The sequence below is a fragment of the Balaenoptera musculus genome, chromosome 5 (genome assembly GCF_009873245.2).
Source record: "Balaenoptera musculus isolate JJ_BM4_2016_0621 chromosome 5, mBalMus1.pri.v3, whole genome shotgun sequence".
NCBI classification, from domain to species: domain Eukaryota; kingdom Metazoa; phylum Chordata; class Mammalia; order Artiodactyla; family Balaenopteridae; genus Balaenoptera; species Balaenoptera musculus.
Window position 1 is genome coordinate 119,878,835 of NC_045789.1, and position 18,933 is coordinate 119,897,767.

Sequence of the window (18,933 nt, forward strand, 5' to 3'; positions counted from 1 at the left end):
ATTTAGTCACCTGGCAAATAAACTACAAATATATATTAAAGGTAGTGACATTTATACCTATCAAATGAAATAAGGATGATTATTTAAATTTCTAAAAGTTAAATTTTGCATCATTAATTGGCTTTACGCAGTAACACCTTGTGGAGGTCCATAAATGCAGTAGAAAATAAATCTGTTAAGTAATGGTGTCATTTCTGAACCCAAACAGAGAGCAATGAGATATCAATGATTTAATTATTTTTAATATAAAATGTAAAACTGAAAGAAGAAGAAAGCTTTCAAGTTATAACACAAACCAGAGGAACTGCAAATGAACCCTGAAAGAATTTCCAAAAAGCTGGACCAGGAATAGAGAAAAGACTAGGTACCTGGAAGGTTCAAAACACTGACTGGGTCATCACGTGTACCTAAATGCCACTAAAATGACAGAAGAAGAAAGCAAGTTCCACCACCATTTTTTAGAAAATTCTAGAAGAAGAAATTGGCCAGGGTTGCTAACGCAGAAGAAATCTCAACCCATAACAGAATGAGAAGAGGAATGCAGCAAAGAATAACCCAAGGAAACCCCAGAGAAACTTCATACTTGGAACCAACGATACAAAAAGCCCCTCTGGGCCTGGGGCCAATAACCAGGGAAGCCAGAATTGGGGCTGCTTAGCCGACAGTCTCCAGGAGAAACACCCTGAATTGATGTCTTTTACACAGTTGAGGATTTGTTCTGGGAGGGCTCCTAGCTTGGCTGCTGAGGATAAAGAGAAGCAAAGCATAACCTGAATTGCGGTGGGCAAGTGAGGGAAGGAAGAAGGACAATAAGCTCCACCCAGGAGTGAAATCCAATAAAGCAAAGAACACAGAACAAAGCCTCCTCTCCTTTGGCAATATCATAGCACCTAGGTGAGGGAGGGAGAGACAGAGGAGGAGGAGGAGAAATCTGTAATGAACGTATGCATGTATATATATGTATGCATACACAAGCAGAACCCCATGAAAAACTGGAAAGTATGCCTCAAACTGTTATAAAGTTATCATTTTGAGGCTGGGAGAAGTAGGAGTCTATATTGAATACTGTTATAGTTTCTTCTTACAACAAAGATTACTTTGCCATTTTAAAAACAATAAATATTAGAAAATTCCATGGATGAGACAGAAATTATGATCACATTTATCAAATACTATGTTAGGGAGGATTGATTTAAAAGTTCAAAGCAATGAAGCACATTTAACCATTAGCTGCAGTTAATTAAATGAAGTTCCTGTAATATTTCACAGCATTCTTGGAAGTTCATGAATTTCATAGCTACAGAAACACAGAAAGTTACTTCTAATTAAGAACACAGTTAACTTCTATACAACTGTTACTTTTAGTGCAACAAAAACAAACAAAAACTAATGTGGACACTCAGCAAAAGAAAGATTTCTTTTTCAATTAACTCAGAAGCGGCACTTTCCAGGTTTTGGAAACTACTTGCTAAAAGAGTCACCAAAGCAACAAAGGGCTCACCTAATGAAGATTTCAGAAAATAGTCATAAATCTTAGTGGTTATCTGATCAATATCCAAGAAAGTTAATTGAAATGTCTTTCCAGCATATTAGTGATTAATTTTATAATGAATGACCTTCATAGCACCAAGAGAAGATAATAATTTTTAATTGTAAAACACGATAGCATTAACTTAAACGGCAATCATAAGACACAACATGCCTATTTAGGGGTTCTGTAATAAAAGAAAATTTTAACATACCAGTTAAAACTTCAATTTAATAAAAGTAATGGCTGCATTACAAGCTCCAAGGATCAAGGACATGTTCTACCTGTATGCCAAACATGTGATAAGAGGAATGTCATGACAGGTATTGCTCCAATCTATTTATTTAATGGAGATATCTAGGTATCTCTCTACATATAATTCCTACCACTACCCGGACCAAGAGCCTCTTCCTTTTCATTTGCCTCCACAATAAAATTATTGTAAGAAGTATCCTGTTAAATTGCTTCCTTACTGATTCAATCACTCAACAACCTTTCATTATATTATTCTCCTTCTTCAAAACCTCTGATTGTCAGAACCTGCCGGATTTCTAATCCCTGGCGCTCTCTCAAACTCTCTGGGGTGATTTTCCCCACCTGTAGGTTCATCCCAGGCCCAATCTCCAGCCCTCTGGCAAGAAGGATTTAAACAGCGTTGACCCAGCACTATGGGACTGAGCATCAACTCCCGGTTGTCATTAGGCTGGCCATGACCTCCAGCTTTGATAACTGTTTCAATATTCTGATCCTTAAACTTACTTCTCTTTATTTCAGCTACGGTTTCTGGTCGTTGGGTTTGCGGCTTATTCCCCTGAACACAGGTCCTCCTAGCAGAATCACTCCTTGCATTTACATTTTAGGGATTAAGCGCCTTCCTGGGACTTTGCCTGGGGGCTGGGGTCCTGCTTATGGATCCTGTCGCGGGCTCTAGGGGACTTCGCTGAAAATTCAACTTTAACTGAAAGAAAGCTGTGCAACATCATGGTGTGTTCAAAAGCAAATATTCCTTAGTCACAGGTTTTCACTGTATTGGTGATCCAGATACAACAGAGTGAGTGATTTTACAACTGTTATGCATCTCCTGCATTATTGTCCATCATTATGAATTTTTGGTGGTTTTCAGTCTTGTTTCATTTTGCTTTATTTGTATATCGTCTTCAGCTAATTATGTCTACTGTAAGCTGTTTGTAGTATCAAAAAGTTACAACAGCCTAAACATCTGACAAAATAAGTTGAAAAAGAATAAATGTCTAACAATTGGTTTTAAAAGATTTATCAAATGTCATTTGTATAGAAAAAAACATATATCAAGGTGTCCCCCAAAGAAAAGGATATGAACAAAGGTGTCAACAGACTTTGTTTCTAAATAGAGGAAATTGTACTTTGCATAGTCTCCTGCTAGCCCACGTGTTTCAATTTTTCTAGAGTTAACAAGTATTACTTCTGTAGTAAAAGGAAAAAATAAATAATAAACAAACCAGGTTCCGTGACACCAGGAATCGGTACTAAATAGTAATAAGAGCTTTGGGATGGCCAGGGTTCAAGTCTCCTTCTATGATTAATTAGCTGTGGAACTGAGCAAACAGCTTAATCTCTCAAACCACCAGTTTCCTCATCTATAAAATGGAGAAAATAATGCTGCCTATCTCATAGGCTGGTTGTGAGGATGAGAAGTGAGAATATTTGTAAAATCTAGCAAGGTGCCTGGCACAAGTTAAGTATTCATTAATGATAAGTACTGCTATCATTATTAGTATTACTATTAAACAAAACTTGAAAGTCAGTGATTAAAATATTTATTTTTCAAAATTTGTTCCAATTAGACTGTCACATAAGCTAAGTTGCTATGACAATGCTAAATTTCATTTGGCTGAACTGCTGTCAGCCAAAATATAATTCAGCTCCACTGCCTGCCTACCAGAGCTCTGAAATGCTCTGGATTTCTGATTGTCATGCTCTGTTCACTTGCTAATGTGCTCATGTTTTACTCTGGTTTGGACCTCAGGTACCAATTGCTTGTCTGATCTATACTATACCTTAAGTGACCAACCACCTGCTTTCCCTGAGGGGTTTCCATGACATGTGGTTTTCAGTGCTGAAACTGAGAGAGTCCTGGGCAAGCCAGGACCGTGAGTCACTCTAGCTACACCCATCGTGCTCTCCAAAGCACGCTCTAAGCTCTCCTTAAGACTTCCTGGGACTTCTCTGGCGTCCAGTGGTTAAGACTCCGTGCTTCCACTGCAGGGGGCACGGGTTCAATCCCTGGTCGGGGAACTAAGATCCCACAGGGCACGTGGTGCAGCCAAAAAAAAAAAAAAAAGATTTCCTAACAATAATATTTACTGCCCCCCGCCCCGCAGTATCCAACAGCTCAGGATTCTCAATATATGATACCAGTCCTGTCCCAAATATGGCTCCAACGGCTTACCAACTGCTAATCTAAACCCACACTTCATCCTCTCATCCCCAACTACCCTTCAAGCTAACCTGCCTTCTGTTCTTCAGTCCAACTGGGACACCTCCTCTCAGAAAACACTGAACTCATTCCTCCTCAGTACAACTGCAAAGATGCCACCTGGCCTCCCAGCTACGACTCCTCAGCAACGTCTGAGACACAGCTCACGTTCACCCTCCATGAAACCTTTTCTAATCTACTACATTCATGTAGGTTCCAGGAGTTCTTCAATTGGACACTTACCTGTAATTTATTTCTGCGGTTTTCATCATTTAATTCATGTGATCAACGACACTCACGTGTTCCTCTTGTCTCCCCAAAGATGGTTTCCTCAAGGAAGTGCACAAGAATTGCCATGTATCCCCACAGCATAAGCTATACTCATAATAGTCACTCAATATTTTACAAATATGCATAGTAAAAGGGAACACTAATATGCTTGTGTCTACAGAAGAAAAGCACTTACTAGTAAAAAGTTCACTAATATTTGCCTTCATTTACTGTTGGTGGGAGGCTATTACAGTAGTCCAGGTCATGGACAGTGGTGACATGGGAGGGTTATGGCAGGGAAACAGTGGCGATGGTGAGAAGTAATCAGATTCTGAGCATGATCTGAAGAGAAGCTGATACCATTTCCTGACGGACTGTATATGGAGCGTGGGAGGAGGAGAAGGGTCAAGGAGGAGAACAACGTGATGAAGTTTTCCCTCAAGAGTTCACAGATGTTACACTATTTAATAATAATTCTTCCTAAGGATTCAAACTAAAACACCAACTACACATTTTTGCTTTAAATATGTATCTTCTCTGTATGTATAAATATATTTTCATGTGGTCCTTCACTCAGGGGCCCAAGAGTATTAGTCAATTCAGCCGTTTTAAAGCTAATTACTATTCTTTCTTTCTTTTTTTTTCTTTTGTGGCCGTACCGCTCAGCCTGCGGGATCCTAGTTCCCAGACCAGGGATCGAACCCAGGCCCTCGGCAGTGAAAGCGCACAGTCCCAATCACTGGACCACCAGGGAATTCCCTAAAGCTAATTTCTATTCTTCAACAAATCTGCAAAGTAAGAGTCATTCAAAATCCCCAATGGAAAAAAATTTATTTTAGATAATAAACTACTTGCAAAGCTCTTCCTCTGGACAGCCAATGCATTCTGATAACAAAAGCATAGAATTCTGATGTTTCTTAAGAAAGCTGAAAAAAATAGTGGTGGCTTGGATTTTATTAGCGTCATCACTGTGATAACATCACATATTATGGAATTCAGATTTACACACAAATTTACACACACAAAGACATCTCTGAGTATTCTGATTGTCAGAGTTTCCGAAACAAACTTATGTAATGAAGACAAACAAATCCAGAAAAAAGCAATAATCTGACTGGGATGATTCAACAGGAAAGTCAGAGGTAGTGCCACGTGGCACGGCCACTACAGAGCGTTCTCGAGGCAGGGGGCGCCACTGAAGTTCGTATGCACTGGAAGAATCATTTCTGAATTCAGAAAGTATAGAAGAATAGCCGTATGAACAGACGTATTCAACTGTCATGAATTTTGAATGCGTTAACTTAGTGTAAATAAAAATACTATCATCAATACCAATATCTCATACCACACTAGGAACCTATTCTTTGCTTACCAGGGTACCTTAGCACACTGACCGGGAAGTTCCACCGCAGGAATCAGTCCATGGGCAAAGGAATCCCAGCCCCCGCTCCAGAGCAAGAACCCAGGCCTAGGGAGGAGGACGAGGATAGTGGGATCTAGGAACTGATACTACTCTGCCACTCTCCGGCTTTGCGGGCATCTCCCTTATCCCTGTGGGCCTCAATGTCCTCAACCATAAAGCAGAAAAAACTAATACCCCGTCAAAAGACAGCTTTGGCTTTCCCACTCTTGGGCTCTTTCCCCTTAGGCAAGTCTCCTATCACCTCTGGAAAATGACTCAGGTGAACTTTTATTCTCTCATTCCTTCCAGAGCTGGATTCAAGCACAACTAAAATAAACTCATCTTCATGAGAACCGAGTTAATGAATATGAAGGGAAAAGTACGCCTACGTGCTGATGTGATCACGGCTTCTCCTCTCGGGCCTCACTCTACCGGAAGGAATGGAATGCAGAGACCCATTTAACTGGGCTGTCAAGGAAAAGCTGGACTATACGACCTTGTGAGGTTAGAGGGCCCCCTCCTTGGAAATCACATCAGATAATGTAAGCCATCACTTGGTTAAGATTTCGTCAATGTGACTGCTTCTGTACAGTGACCACACTTAGGACCAAATAAACTAAACATGCCTTCCAGTCTAATCCTTTCTGATTCTATCACCGTCTCAAAACATTTACTCCTGGACATCTAGGAGATGTAACTAAATTTCCTATCTCCCTTCGACATCCGACATTATGTATAAACCTCAGCTTTCTCTGACAATTTGCCCATTGTCCCTTCTGAAGTACCACGCCTCACTAGGATAGATTTCCTGAACTCATGCATTTGAGGCTCAGTTCTGCTATTTCTAAACAGCAAAAGTAACTGTCTCTTGTTTTGCAAAGAAATACTAATCCTCACTGTGTGCAAATAAACATAACTCCAGAAGAGGCCATGGGTGACTTGGTATTTCAGCTGCATCTGTCTGTAACTTAACTTGGTATTTGTTTATTTGTTGGCAGACTGCCGTCCACATGTGGACTATGTAAGAAAAACCACGATTTTTAAATTGGCAAAGGCCCAATTCACTGTACTGAAAAGGTAGTAAGCTGCGAAAATCCAGACTATCTAGCTAAGACGACTAATGGGTAATCAACACAAAAGGAAGTATCTTCAAAACAATTCTTGGTCTTACAAATTCAAACAATCTATACCAGTGTGGGGCGGGGGAAGTTTGGACTTCTACTCAATAATCAATAGAAGTAGGAGACAAGTGACGAAGGTGGAGAAAAGAAAATATAATGAAATAGTAAAAATTCCATATTTAATATCCTGTCACTTAACTTTTCCTTACTAAAATCCTGAATCAGTCTCAACATCATTTCTATAGAGTTCCATACACAAAACTAAAAAAATCAGGAAAAAAAAAATCATTTCCGCAGCAAAATTCACCGACTGTATCTATTAATTTCGAACTAACAATAAAACCAAAAATCCTTAAAATGAGACATAACTATGACAGATCATAGCATTCCAATTTATTCACCACTCCCCTCCCAGTAGGAGGACAGTGCCAAGCAGCCATGTGGCTCGGAGTGCTGCAGGTGGGGGGCATGCTGTATCAGGTCTGACCAGGTGACTTGCACTGACCCATGAAATGTGATTAGAAGCAAAGTGAACCATGTCCAAGGGAAAGCTTTCAGAGCCATCACATGTGTGGGTCACTGCTCTTTCCCCTGTGTCAGGAAAATGCATGTCCCTGATAAGGGCGTTCCTTCAGACACCAAGTGGAATGGAGCTGTGGATAGAATCGCAGCTTCCAGCAGCCCATACTTGTGTGCACAAGAAATAAATCTTCATTGCTATAAACCACTAAAAGTTTAGGGTTGTTTGTTAGAGCAGTCTTCTTGGCAAAAGTTGACTGATACAATAACTTAAGCAAAATAACATTTTTAAAAATTATTTTGAGAGTGAGAAGAAAACATCTCGCAATCAAGGAAAATAGTATTTAAAATAGTGAATAGTGCAGGATAAGCTAATTTCATGTTTAAAGTGCATTAAAGTTCCTATAAGAAAAATGAAGACAAATGCAAATAAAATCGTCTCTTCTCTAATCACAACTCATAATTAGCCACATAGCAAGAAAAAAATTTAATAAGATTCCTAGGAACAGGATACTATATTAAACAAAAAATCAAATCTATAAGCAAAGATATCAATTACAAATCACGAACACATATACGTATCTTTCTTTGAGGAGTTCAAGCAAAGATAGTAATGTTTGAAGCATCATAAGAAACAAATCTGACATCATAGAGAAAAAAAGTCAAGAGAAAAGATGAGAAGAATAAAAAGAAAAATTTGCTATATAGAAAAGAAGTGATGTGATCCTAAGAAACTGGCTCTTCACAGGAAAAAAAAAACTACCATACCTCAGCTACTTTATTTAAAGGTAAGTTATCAATATTGACAGGCCAAAAAATTCTAGAATAAGATAATGCTATGGAGAATAGGGTAGCTATTTTATAAACAAGGGATTAGAAGGCATATTGTGTTCCTACAGTACAGTTGCTCTATTTTTCATATACAATGTTTAAAGGTTACTTTCCATTTACAGTTATTATAAAATATTGGCTGCATTCCCCATGTTGTACAATACATCCTGGAGCCGATCTTACACCCAATAGTTTATACTTCCTACTCCCCCACCCCTCCCCTTCTCTCCCCACTGGTAACCACTAGGTTTGTGGTTTATCTGTTGAGTCTCCTTCCTTTTTTTGTTATATTCACTAGTTTGTTGTATTTTTTTTCGATTCCACATATAAGTGATAACATGCAGTATTTGTCTTTCTCTGTCTGACTTATTTCACTTAGCATAATGCCATCCAAGTCCACCCATGTTGCTGCAAATGGCAACATTTCATTCCCTTTTTTGATCTGTTTTATATTGGAAATGCTTTTAACTGACCTTCAGTTAACTGGCTCCCAGATTTACCTGACACTCTGCATATCCTAAAATCTGCCGAATGACGCTCAAGGCCACACCCTCTCAGTCAGCAGCCTGAGCCCTGGCTTGCCTACACGCTCCTGTCCTCATCACTTGACTTGCTTGCTTGAGTCCCAAGGGTCAGTTGTGTTTGTTCCCGCACCAGTTTATGCCACTGGTACAAGTTACTGCAATTATGCAACTTAGCTAAACACTACATAAAGCAAAAATATATGAGGCAGAAAAAAATTCAATAGTTTCTAAGAAGATCAACTGAAGGTTTTGGAAAGACTTGCAAAGCAACCTGAGTGCAGGATCCTTCTATTTGTATGATTTCCTCCCATCTTTTATAATTGCTTTGCTTTGTGTAATTTGACAGTTTTTTTTTTACAGCCTTACCTTTGTGTCTTTTAGTAGAACTGGATACTACACAGAGTGGTTATGAAAAAAAATATGGTAGCAAACTCTAGTGAGGGAACCTAAACGCAGAATCACAAAGAATTTGGTCACAGATCAAAAAACCTGGCAAATAAATGTATATTTCTAAAACAAGTTAAAATACAATGGTTGAAATATCAATTCTATGATAATTCTTTTTCTATTAATTGACCAAGTACTGGTCCATATCACATCAGAAAACAGGGTTTCACCCAAATTATTATATAAGCAAGCCGGAGCTATAGGTCCCCCAAACGTTCCTCCCTTACCATCTAGCTGGCCCTCTCAAAGTATTTCCCCTTGATCTGTATTTATTTAGCTGTATCCCCAACTGGGCTGTAAAGTGCATGGGGAGGGGACTATTTACCTGTATTATATATAAATTATCGTTCACCAAACAGGCATCATTCTAAACTGCATAAGCATTAGCTAAGCACACTCCCTTCTCCTGTCTCCTCCCTTCCCCAAAGACTCCCAGTTCCCTGAGGGCAGGCACTCTAGTATATTCCTCTTTGTATGAATCTCAATACTGATGCAACACCTTGCTCACGGAAGGGTGTCAACAAAGGATCTGCTGAATTGAACTAAGTAAGAGGGAAACAAATGCAATTTCCTTTTGAATTAATAAGACAGTAAAAGCAAGAATGTCATTCAGGGAAGTGAAACTCACTACAAAGAGGGTTCTAGAATCCATTTCCCAACCCTAACAAATTCTTAAGAATTCAAAAGTTAGCCAACAGTTGGGAATACTTCAACCAGCTGGAAATAAGGGAACAAATTAGACAAGCAGATGTGTTCCCTAGAAAGAAGACCAGAGTCAGGCCAAGCATACCCCACTCAACATACCTAGAGTTAATTCAAAAACCTGTTAAAGAAACTGAATATTCATTCAACACGTTTATTGTAGCACATAATGTGCACAGTACTGCAGAATACTCACATTCACAAGAATACCCATATTTGTTCCTGTCCTGAAGCACTTAAAATGCTCTCAGTGGAAACAGAACAAAATGGTTAAATTACAATAAAGTGCAAAAAGGGCCAAGACAGTTGTACAGAGAGTAGCAGCTGTAGAATTTGGGGAGGTAATTTCACAACAGTGTTTGAAATTCACAAGCTGGATGGGTTTTGGACAAGGTAAGATCATGAGAAAATGGGTTTATTAAAGTAGGGAAAACAGCATCAGCAAAGTCACAGCATCACAGAGGGTATATTTGCGCTATGAAAAGAACAAACCTAGCTAGAACACTGGGCATTACAGGAAAGTTGCAGAAAACTAGACAGAAAAAGCAGCTTCAACACATGGAAGTATTGAAAAGTTAGGCAAAGATTAAACATGCCCTGTGAATTACAGCATTTCAGGAAAATTACAAGGCAACCACAACAGGCTGACGTGACAGAAAAAAGATTCAAAGTAGAAAACTGTAAGATGTTTTTTTATTTGATCAATGTGATGGTATAGTTCATGTGTCAACTTGGCTGGACCACAGGGTGTCCAGATATGTGGTCAAACATTATTCTGGGTGTGTCAGTGTGAGTGTTGTTGGATGACATTAACATGTGAATCAGTAGACTGAGTAAAGCAGACTGCCCTGCACAGCGTGGGTGGGCCTCACCTAATCAGTTGAAGGCTTGAACAGAATAAAGGCTGAACTGTCAGGGAGTAAGAGCGATTTCCTTCTGCCTGACTGCCTTCAAAGTGGGACATTGGCTGTTTCCCGACTTTGGACTCAAACTGAAACATCGGCTCTTCCTGTGTCTCAAGCCTAAGGGCCTTCAGACTTGAACTACACCACTGATTATCCTGGTTCTCAGACCTTCAGACTTAGACTGGAACTAGAGCATCAGTTTTCCCAGGTCTCCAGCTTGCTGACTCATCCTGCAGCTCTTGGGACTTGTCAGCCTCCACAATCACGTAAGCCAGTTCCTTATAAGGAATCTCTTTATATATATACAAACACACACACACACACACACACACACATATACATCCTATTCATTCTGTTTCCCTGGAGAACCCTAGCTAATAAAATGAAACTTAAAATTTAAGATGTTTGTTATACTGTTACAATAGAATCTATATGAAAAACTAAAGTACATTTGAAATATCTTCTGGTGAAAGAAAACATATTAACCTAGACATGAGTTTTTATTTTAACTAAAACGAAACACTTCCGATAGAGATAAGTAATTCATTTGAAAAAAGAATTTTTTGAGCACTTTACGTACCAAGAACTATGCAAGGACTAAGTATAATGTAGTGAAATAAAACAGATACAGTGCCTACCCTCAAAGAGCTTACAGACTGGGAGTGGAGTCTGCCATGAATCAACCACGAGAGAATGGAAAATGACTTGATAAGTGTGACAGCAGAGAGGGACACGGTGCTACTGAAGCATGTAGCGGAGAGAGCTCACCTCCTCCAGGGTTAAGGGATGGCTTCCTGGTAATGTGATAACTTAGCTTGGATTCGAAGGACACAAATAGGAAGAACCCAGCAAAGGGAAAATGCATGTGCGAAGCAATGGAAGGGACTCAGACATTTAATAGCTGGCAAAAACTATAAGGTGCAAAAAAAAAAAAGAAAGAAAGAAAGAAAAAGCCTGGCTAGGATGGTAGGTGGTTTTGGAGAAGCCAAAGGAAGAGATGTTTCAGGATGGAGGCACTTGTCAGCAACACCTAATGCTGCTGCAAAGGTCTAGCAAAAAGCCTTGAGTGGCTTAGTGACCTGGAGAGCAGAGGTGACCTGAGAGAGAACCACTGGAAGGCTGAGGGAGGAAGAAGGCTGGTCAGTGTGGGCTGAGGGCACTGGTGGTGAGAGAAACGGAGACCCGGCATATGGACAATTCAGGGAAGGAGAAAGGGTCCCTGCTGGAAGGGAATATGGAATCAAGAGGGAAAGACTTGGAATTGAAAGAGAAACCTGATGTTGAAAACCAACGAAAAGAATCCTGTTGAGTGTGAGCGGGTAAATATCAAACAGAGAAAAGGGAAAACCTACATTGTAAGTGTTCATCAGGAGGAGATACATGGGTGGAAGGTTCTTAAGAAAGAGGAGGGACCCTTCTCTATGTGGGAGAAAGGAGAGAGAACAGGTGCGGCTGTAAGTAGGTGTGCATGTTTGATGTCCGAAGTTGCAGAATCTGTGTAAGTATTATTTATATCACTTTTCTTAACATTCACCAAAATAAATGAAAAATGTATCTTCTTAGAACATCTTTTTAATTTGCAAGTATTTACACACATTAAAACAGGCTACTTATATTCTTTTATAGAAGGATACTCTTGACTACTGAACCCCCAAATCAAGTGTACTCAATCCCAAATAACTTTTGCCTGTGATTTCTCCTGTAAGTCTCACAGTTACATATTTCACTAATTTTGGCAATAGGTCAATTGTAAACATCTCCGCAATTTCTTTTATTGAAAATGTATTTAATGACTAAATGGGTAAAGGTGGTCACAAGGTATGAACTTCCAGTTATGACATAAGTCTTAGGGATATAATGTACAGCATGGTGAACAAAAAGAAATATTTAAAGTATATATTCGTCACTGCTTTAAAATGTACATGTATCCCTCTGAGTCTTCTAGATAAAAATTGGGCTCAGCACCCCTCTCTCTCTGGGAGAACCTGGATACCAAAATGGCATGTCCGACTAACTGGGTCAGAAAGCTCTGCTCGACCACTTCTAGGCTTTATCAACTTGACCTCAGCTTTTTCATCTGCAGAATGGGTATAATACTACTACTTTTGGGGGAACTGTTGGAGTTAAATGAAATAATGCTGATGCAAAAATTCTACAAATTTTTATAATGGGCCAAAGTCGCACAGTTTGAAATCTCATTTCATAAGCATGGATAATCAGTTTGTATTTGTTTTGTTTTCACTTACTGATTGACTTTCTAGAGGTAAAAATATCGTGGGGTTTCCTATGGGTTTTAGATGATGTCAACAGAGTATTAACATATGTGTTACCCAACAGCAAGGTGCAAAGTATTTCAAGGGATTATTATGACTCTCCCTTGTGTACAACATGACATTGGTCCTACTGATTTGAAACAAAGCAGAACATATTTACAGAAGTTTAATACAAGCATATAAATGCTTGATAATAAGCATTTTAAATCTAAAAAAGTAGAAAAATAAAAGCTACATATAAGCACACTACATTCCAAAGTCTAGAAATGGGCACAGAATTAAGTCACATAGGGAAAGCTCTCAAAAGCCTAGCTGGCTTTACATGCTATTGCTTGAAGAAAAGTAGGGTAAATTCTCAGCAAGAATGACCATGTGCCTTTTTGTTCCTGTCTCCTGTCTGAAAAACTAATAGAACAGACAGATGTGTAAACCACCATAAAGTGTACACAACCATATCTCAAAGGACTTAATTACCACAGGAAAAGAAACCAGGAAATGCTGCTTTAATCTCTGCGCACTGAGGTGAACTTAATAAAAATGTTCATTAAATACCAACTTAAGAAATCACAGACACATTAGTCAATTGATTACCCATTTAATCAAGTACAGTAGGCCCTCCCTATCCCGCATCCATGGGTTCTGCATCTGAGGATACACAGAGCTGACTATACTACACCATTTTATACATAAGGGATTTGAACACCCACAGATTTCAGTAGATATAGGGGTCCTGGAACCAATCTCCCACGGATACTGAAGGATGACTGTGTGATAAAAAGTGTGTATAGTTTTGACATAAATCAGTCATGATAATGATACATTTAATTACTTTCTAGACTCCTGTTAAACAAAGTTCCAAGTGAAAGGAAACGCCATACTCAATCTCAGAACTCCTCTTCCACTGGACTCTGTTTCTCTTGATGCAATGAAGCACCCCAGTAAGCAGTCGTCCTTTCTCCTTTCCCCAACCTGTCTTTTTTGAATCATGTGAGATTTCCAAAGACGACGAAGACACAATTAAGGATGATTAGATTAGGTTCTAAGGTAACATTTCTCCTAAGGCTTTGTGAGCCAGTTTCCTCAAAATCTTGAATTTAACACACTTAGCTGAATACAGTGTAACTTTGTTGTGCAGCTTACATTAATTGAAAGATACATAAATTGTAAGAGAAACTGTACACCTTCTTTTGAATATTTTATCAGTTCAGTGATGGAATGTGGAACTTCACATTTTACTTTTTATTGCCTAGTAGTAGCTGAACCTTTTATGAGAATCTGTTTATGAACTGGATAGAGCAGTTTTCTCTAAATAGAAATTTCCGTAGAAAACCCAACTGTCACTGATAAATAAGTAAGTGTGGCTAATTCTAGTGTTTTCTGTTATATGCATTAAATTGATTGCACTTTGCAGTTTATTACCTATTTTAATACCAATCATTAAAAACTAAATCTAAAACACATCATAAAATATATCTCCAATTTTGAAAAACAAAAACAAATCATTTCCTTCTTTACGTTCACACACAAAAAAATCTTGCCTGGCAACAAGTAGTATGTATACTTAATTTTAGGTGTCTAGATTTTAGTTTTAACACTTAAAAATAAATTTCATATATAATATATATGTAATATATATAATATTTATATTTATTAGTTTAATTTCTTCCTCTGATAAATGGGGTATTCATGTTGTTTGCTTCACTGCATCAATAACAACTACCTCTTCTTTTCACTACATTTTTTAGCAACTAAAAGATTTTAAACTTTCTTCTTTTTAATTTCTACCATACCTCTTCTTAAACTTTGTAACGGCATAGGCTGGTTCCAGCGTATCTAATGCAATGTTGATTAATTCTCAAATACCAATCTTTCATTATTACATTTGTTAAGTGTGATTTGAAAGAACCCTACCACTTCACAGCAAAGACCTCCTGTCCCATTAACCTTTGCTATTTCATTCCTCTATATCCCAGGTTTCTGAGTTAGTCCAGACTGGATTGTCTAGCTGTTACTCAACAGAGTGTCTGAATTTAAGACTCCGATTGCCTGTGGTTATGTCTGTAAAAAGACTTGACATAATGATGAGGTGCTATTGGCCGCACAGTCGTCTGGCTAAGAGATAAAAATGCCTACACTGTAGACTGAGATGTGTACACATGTACCATACATACTTAGCAGGGACAGAGTGAAAGTGTCCCTGCCAGACCAAATACTCACATGCACGCAAACTGCAGGCCAGAGTTCAAGTGGAAGCATTTGCTCTCGGTTATTTCAAAGGAAACAGACATAAGGGTTTTCCAAGTTGACAAGGCGCATGCAACTAGGTGTACCACTTCCGGAAAAAGTCAGCAGAGGAATCACGTGAGCAAGCACCCACTGGGCCCCACTAGACGCATCCATGCAGGGTGGGCAGGGTGAAAACAAACAAAACTGACACAGACTGTTCTTGAAGAACTCAGACTAGTGACAGAAATTCATAGGTAAATAAATCATTCCTCTAAGTGAGACCATCGATATATTACGTGGTTTGGGTTTCTGTTCTGGTGGTGTGGGGAATATTTTTAATTAAATATTTTTTAAGTTTTAAATTTTAAATCCAATATTAAATAGAATTTAATTCTAAATGAATAATAATAATAAATTTAAATTAAGTATTAAATATAAGACTCAGCACATTTTCCTCCACAAAGAATCATTTCACAGAATTTCTATTTTCAATTCTATTTTATACATTCACTATCTCTAACACCCTGTTATCAAAGACCCCAAATCAATTAGGAAACACACACTCTTCAGCCCTCTGGCTTCCTTTTGGTTAATGCTTTGCTGGGTTACAAAATTATGAGCCTTTTAAATGATTTCTAGGGACGCTGCCTACTAGTATCCAGCATTCACCATTCTGAAAGACAGCTGAGAGCAGGCAGAATGTAGATGTGTTCTCTAGGAAACAACCAACCTGCACAAAACCTGCTTCTTTAAAAAAGCTGAAAAGTGGCTTAGCACAAACATCATAATGATCCCAAACCTATCTCTAACGTTGCCAAACCACTGTATCTAGTAAAGGTCTCTGCACAGCACAAGACATCTTCTACGTCAGGACATTTCTTGTGTCTATAAAGTCCTAATTATCTTTCCTAAGGGAAGACAGGCCACACAGCCGCAGCCAGCAAAGTCACAGTAAACAGTGGTCCAGTGGCCTTAGCAGACGCGTGTGTCCCTGTGCATCCAACAACCGAGGTGCCCAGGAGCCGGGATCCAGGCGGCCGCAGCCACAGTCAGGAGCGGGCCCCATATGGTTCCATCATTCCATCCAGCAGGTCGTCCTGTCAGTGGTGAACATTTACTGAGAAGTCTTCTACATGCTTAGAATTATATTAGCTACCTTGAGAGGAATTTGGAGGAAATAAAACAGATTTCGTTCTGTTTTACATAGAGACAAAACTATAAAGACAACAACTACAGACCTGGCAGGGGTAGTGATAATGCAAATACTTGCTAACATATATTGGCACATATAGGGGTCAGGGGTTTTGCATATGTTATCTCATTTAATATAATCCTCACAAAAATCCAGTGAGGTAGGTATTATTACCACTAATTCACAAAGAGGAACAGAGTTTTAAAGATTATTTTTACTGCTATGAAAACAGGAACTAGATCATCTTTTTAACTATAATATCTCCAATGCTGAGCACAGGCCCTGGCACACAGCAGACGCTTGGGAGCTATGGGTTGACTGAATGAGTTAAATAAATTGCTCAGCCAGTGAGGTTAAGGGTCAGGAACCTACTGTTTAAAATGGCCTTCCTTAACAGTATCCGAACTGGGCTGGGTTCTGCATTCCTTCTGATTCTATATCAAGGCCCCGTTTTGTCATTGATTCTAACCTTACCCCATCCTTCTATAAAGCACATTTCCCCCGCTGATCACTGCTGTAGCCAGCCTTGAAGACGGCCTCCAGTGATGACCCACCTCCTGGTATCCACACTCCTGTGAAGTCTCCTCCTGCACTGTACCATGCTGGTCTGCGTCTGTGTGACTAACAGCATCCTACAGAAATGATGGTATGGTAGGTCATTTCCAAAATTAGGTTATAAAAGACTGCCGCTTTCTCTCTCTCACATCACTCTCAGAGAAGCAAGCTGCTTCTCTCTGTCGTGAGGAGTCCTAGGGAAGGTTTACACCATTAAGAACTGAAGCCTCCTGCTGATAGCTATGTGAGTGAACTTGGAAGTGGAATCTAATCAAGTCTTCCGAGACCAAACAGCCCCAGCTGACAACCTGACTGCAACCTCGTGACAGTCCCGGAGCCAGAACTCCAGAACCGCCCAGCTAAGTTGCTCCTGAATTCCTGACCCTCAGAAAAGGTATGAATAATAAATGTTTGTTGTTTTAAGCTGTTAAAATGTGGGGGAAATTTGTTACACAGCAAATATATAACTAATGTAACCACAAATACATACAGATAAGATAGGCTAGATAAAAATCGTTCTGAAAAATATCATGTGATATCACTTATATATGGAATCTTAAAAAAAACAAAAAGAGTACAAATGAATTTATTTACAAAACAGAAGTAGAGGCATGGACGTAGAAGACAAACTTACGGTTACCAGGGGATAGCGGGCGGGGGCGGGGGAGGATGAATTGGGAGATTGGGATTGACATATACACATTACTATATATAAAATAACTAATAAGAACCTGCTGTAGAGCACAGGGAACTCCACTCAATACTCTGTAATGGCCTATATGGGAAAAGAATCTAAAAAAAAAAAAAAAGAGTGGATACATGTATATGTCTAACTGATTCACTCTGCTGTACATCTGAAAACTAACACAATGTTGTAAATCAACTATACGCCAATAAAAATTTTTTTAAAAAGAAAAGAAATAAATGATTGTCAATGCAAAAAAAAAAATAGCTCAAAAGTCAAGCTCCAATAAAGCTCTAAAGTGATTCGTAGAACCCTCGAATAAGTCAAAAGGCAACAACACATTCTACTTTATTGCTGGGTGACACAAGGACACTGGGAAGCAGGATGGTCTTCAGTGGAGGTAGTTGAGAAAACTACCTGTATGGTTTCTGGATTGAGAGACACAGAAAATCCTACCTACTCGAAAATTTCCCCTATACCCAACCTGACATGCTCTGATTCTGAAATTTTACTATTTTTAATTTCAAGAGATCTAAATGTTACCTTTATCTCATTTTTAACACATTAGCTAGCAGCTAAGACAAAAAGAAAGGAACCAAAGGGAAAAAGAGGCCAGGACAGATATTGCCTAGACATCACCTTTATATGAAGAGAAGAAGGTGCAATGCTTTGTAATGAATTATGGGTAGCTGGGGAACTTAAAAAAGATCAAGGAATATGTGATGTAAATAACTTTAAAATATATTTTAAAAAATTAAATTGTTTTGCAAATTTTCAGCAGTTTCAAAATATCTAAATAGCAAGTTCAGATATATGGAAGGTTTTTTTTTTTTTTTAATTTTTATTGGAGTATAGTTAGTTGATTTACAATGTTGTATTAGTCTCAGGTGTACAGCAAAGTGAATCAGTTATACATATACATATACCCACTCTTTTTTAGATTCTTTTCCCATATAGGTCACTGCAGAGTATTGAGTAGCGTTCCCTGTTCTATGCAGTCGGGCCTTATTAGTTAACTATTTTATATATAGCAGTGTGTACATGTCAATCGCAATCTCCCAATTTATCCCTCCCCCCGGAAGGTTTTTTAAATCTGACTTTACTCCTTTATAATTTATCTCAACTCTAAGGTATTAGAGCACAGAGGTTCAGAGAGTACACAAGGGAGATAATTCACCAGGGTTCAAATCCTATCCAGCTACCCAAAGGCTGTGTGGCTCAGACAAGTCACTTAGACTCTCTGTGTGCCAGTATCCTCAGGTGACAAAGGGAAATGATAATTATAGTGTCACAGTAAG

The 18,933-nt window shown here is 38.8% G+C and overlaps 1 protein-coding gene across 6 annotated transcripts in view; it reads right to left on the minus strand.

Annotated features, from left to right (window-relative positions):
• The window catches only part of PRDM5 (PR/SET domain 5), a 209,572-nt gene that overhangs the window by 115,086 nt on the left and 75,553 nt on the right, over positions 1 to 18,933 (minus strand). The window lies entirely within an intron of this gene.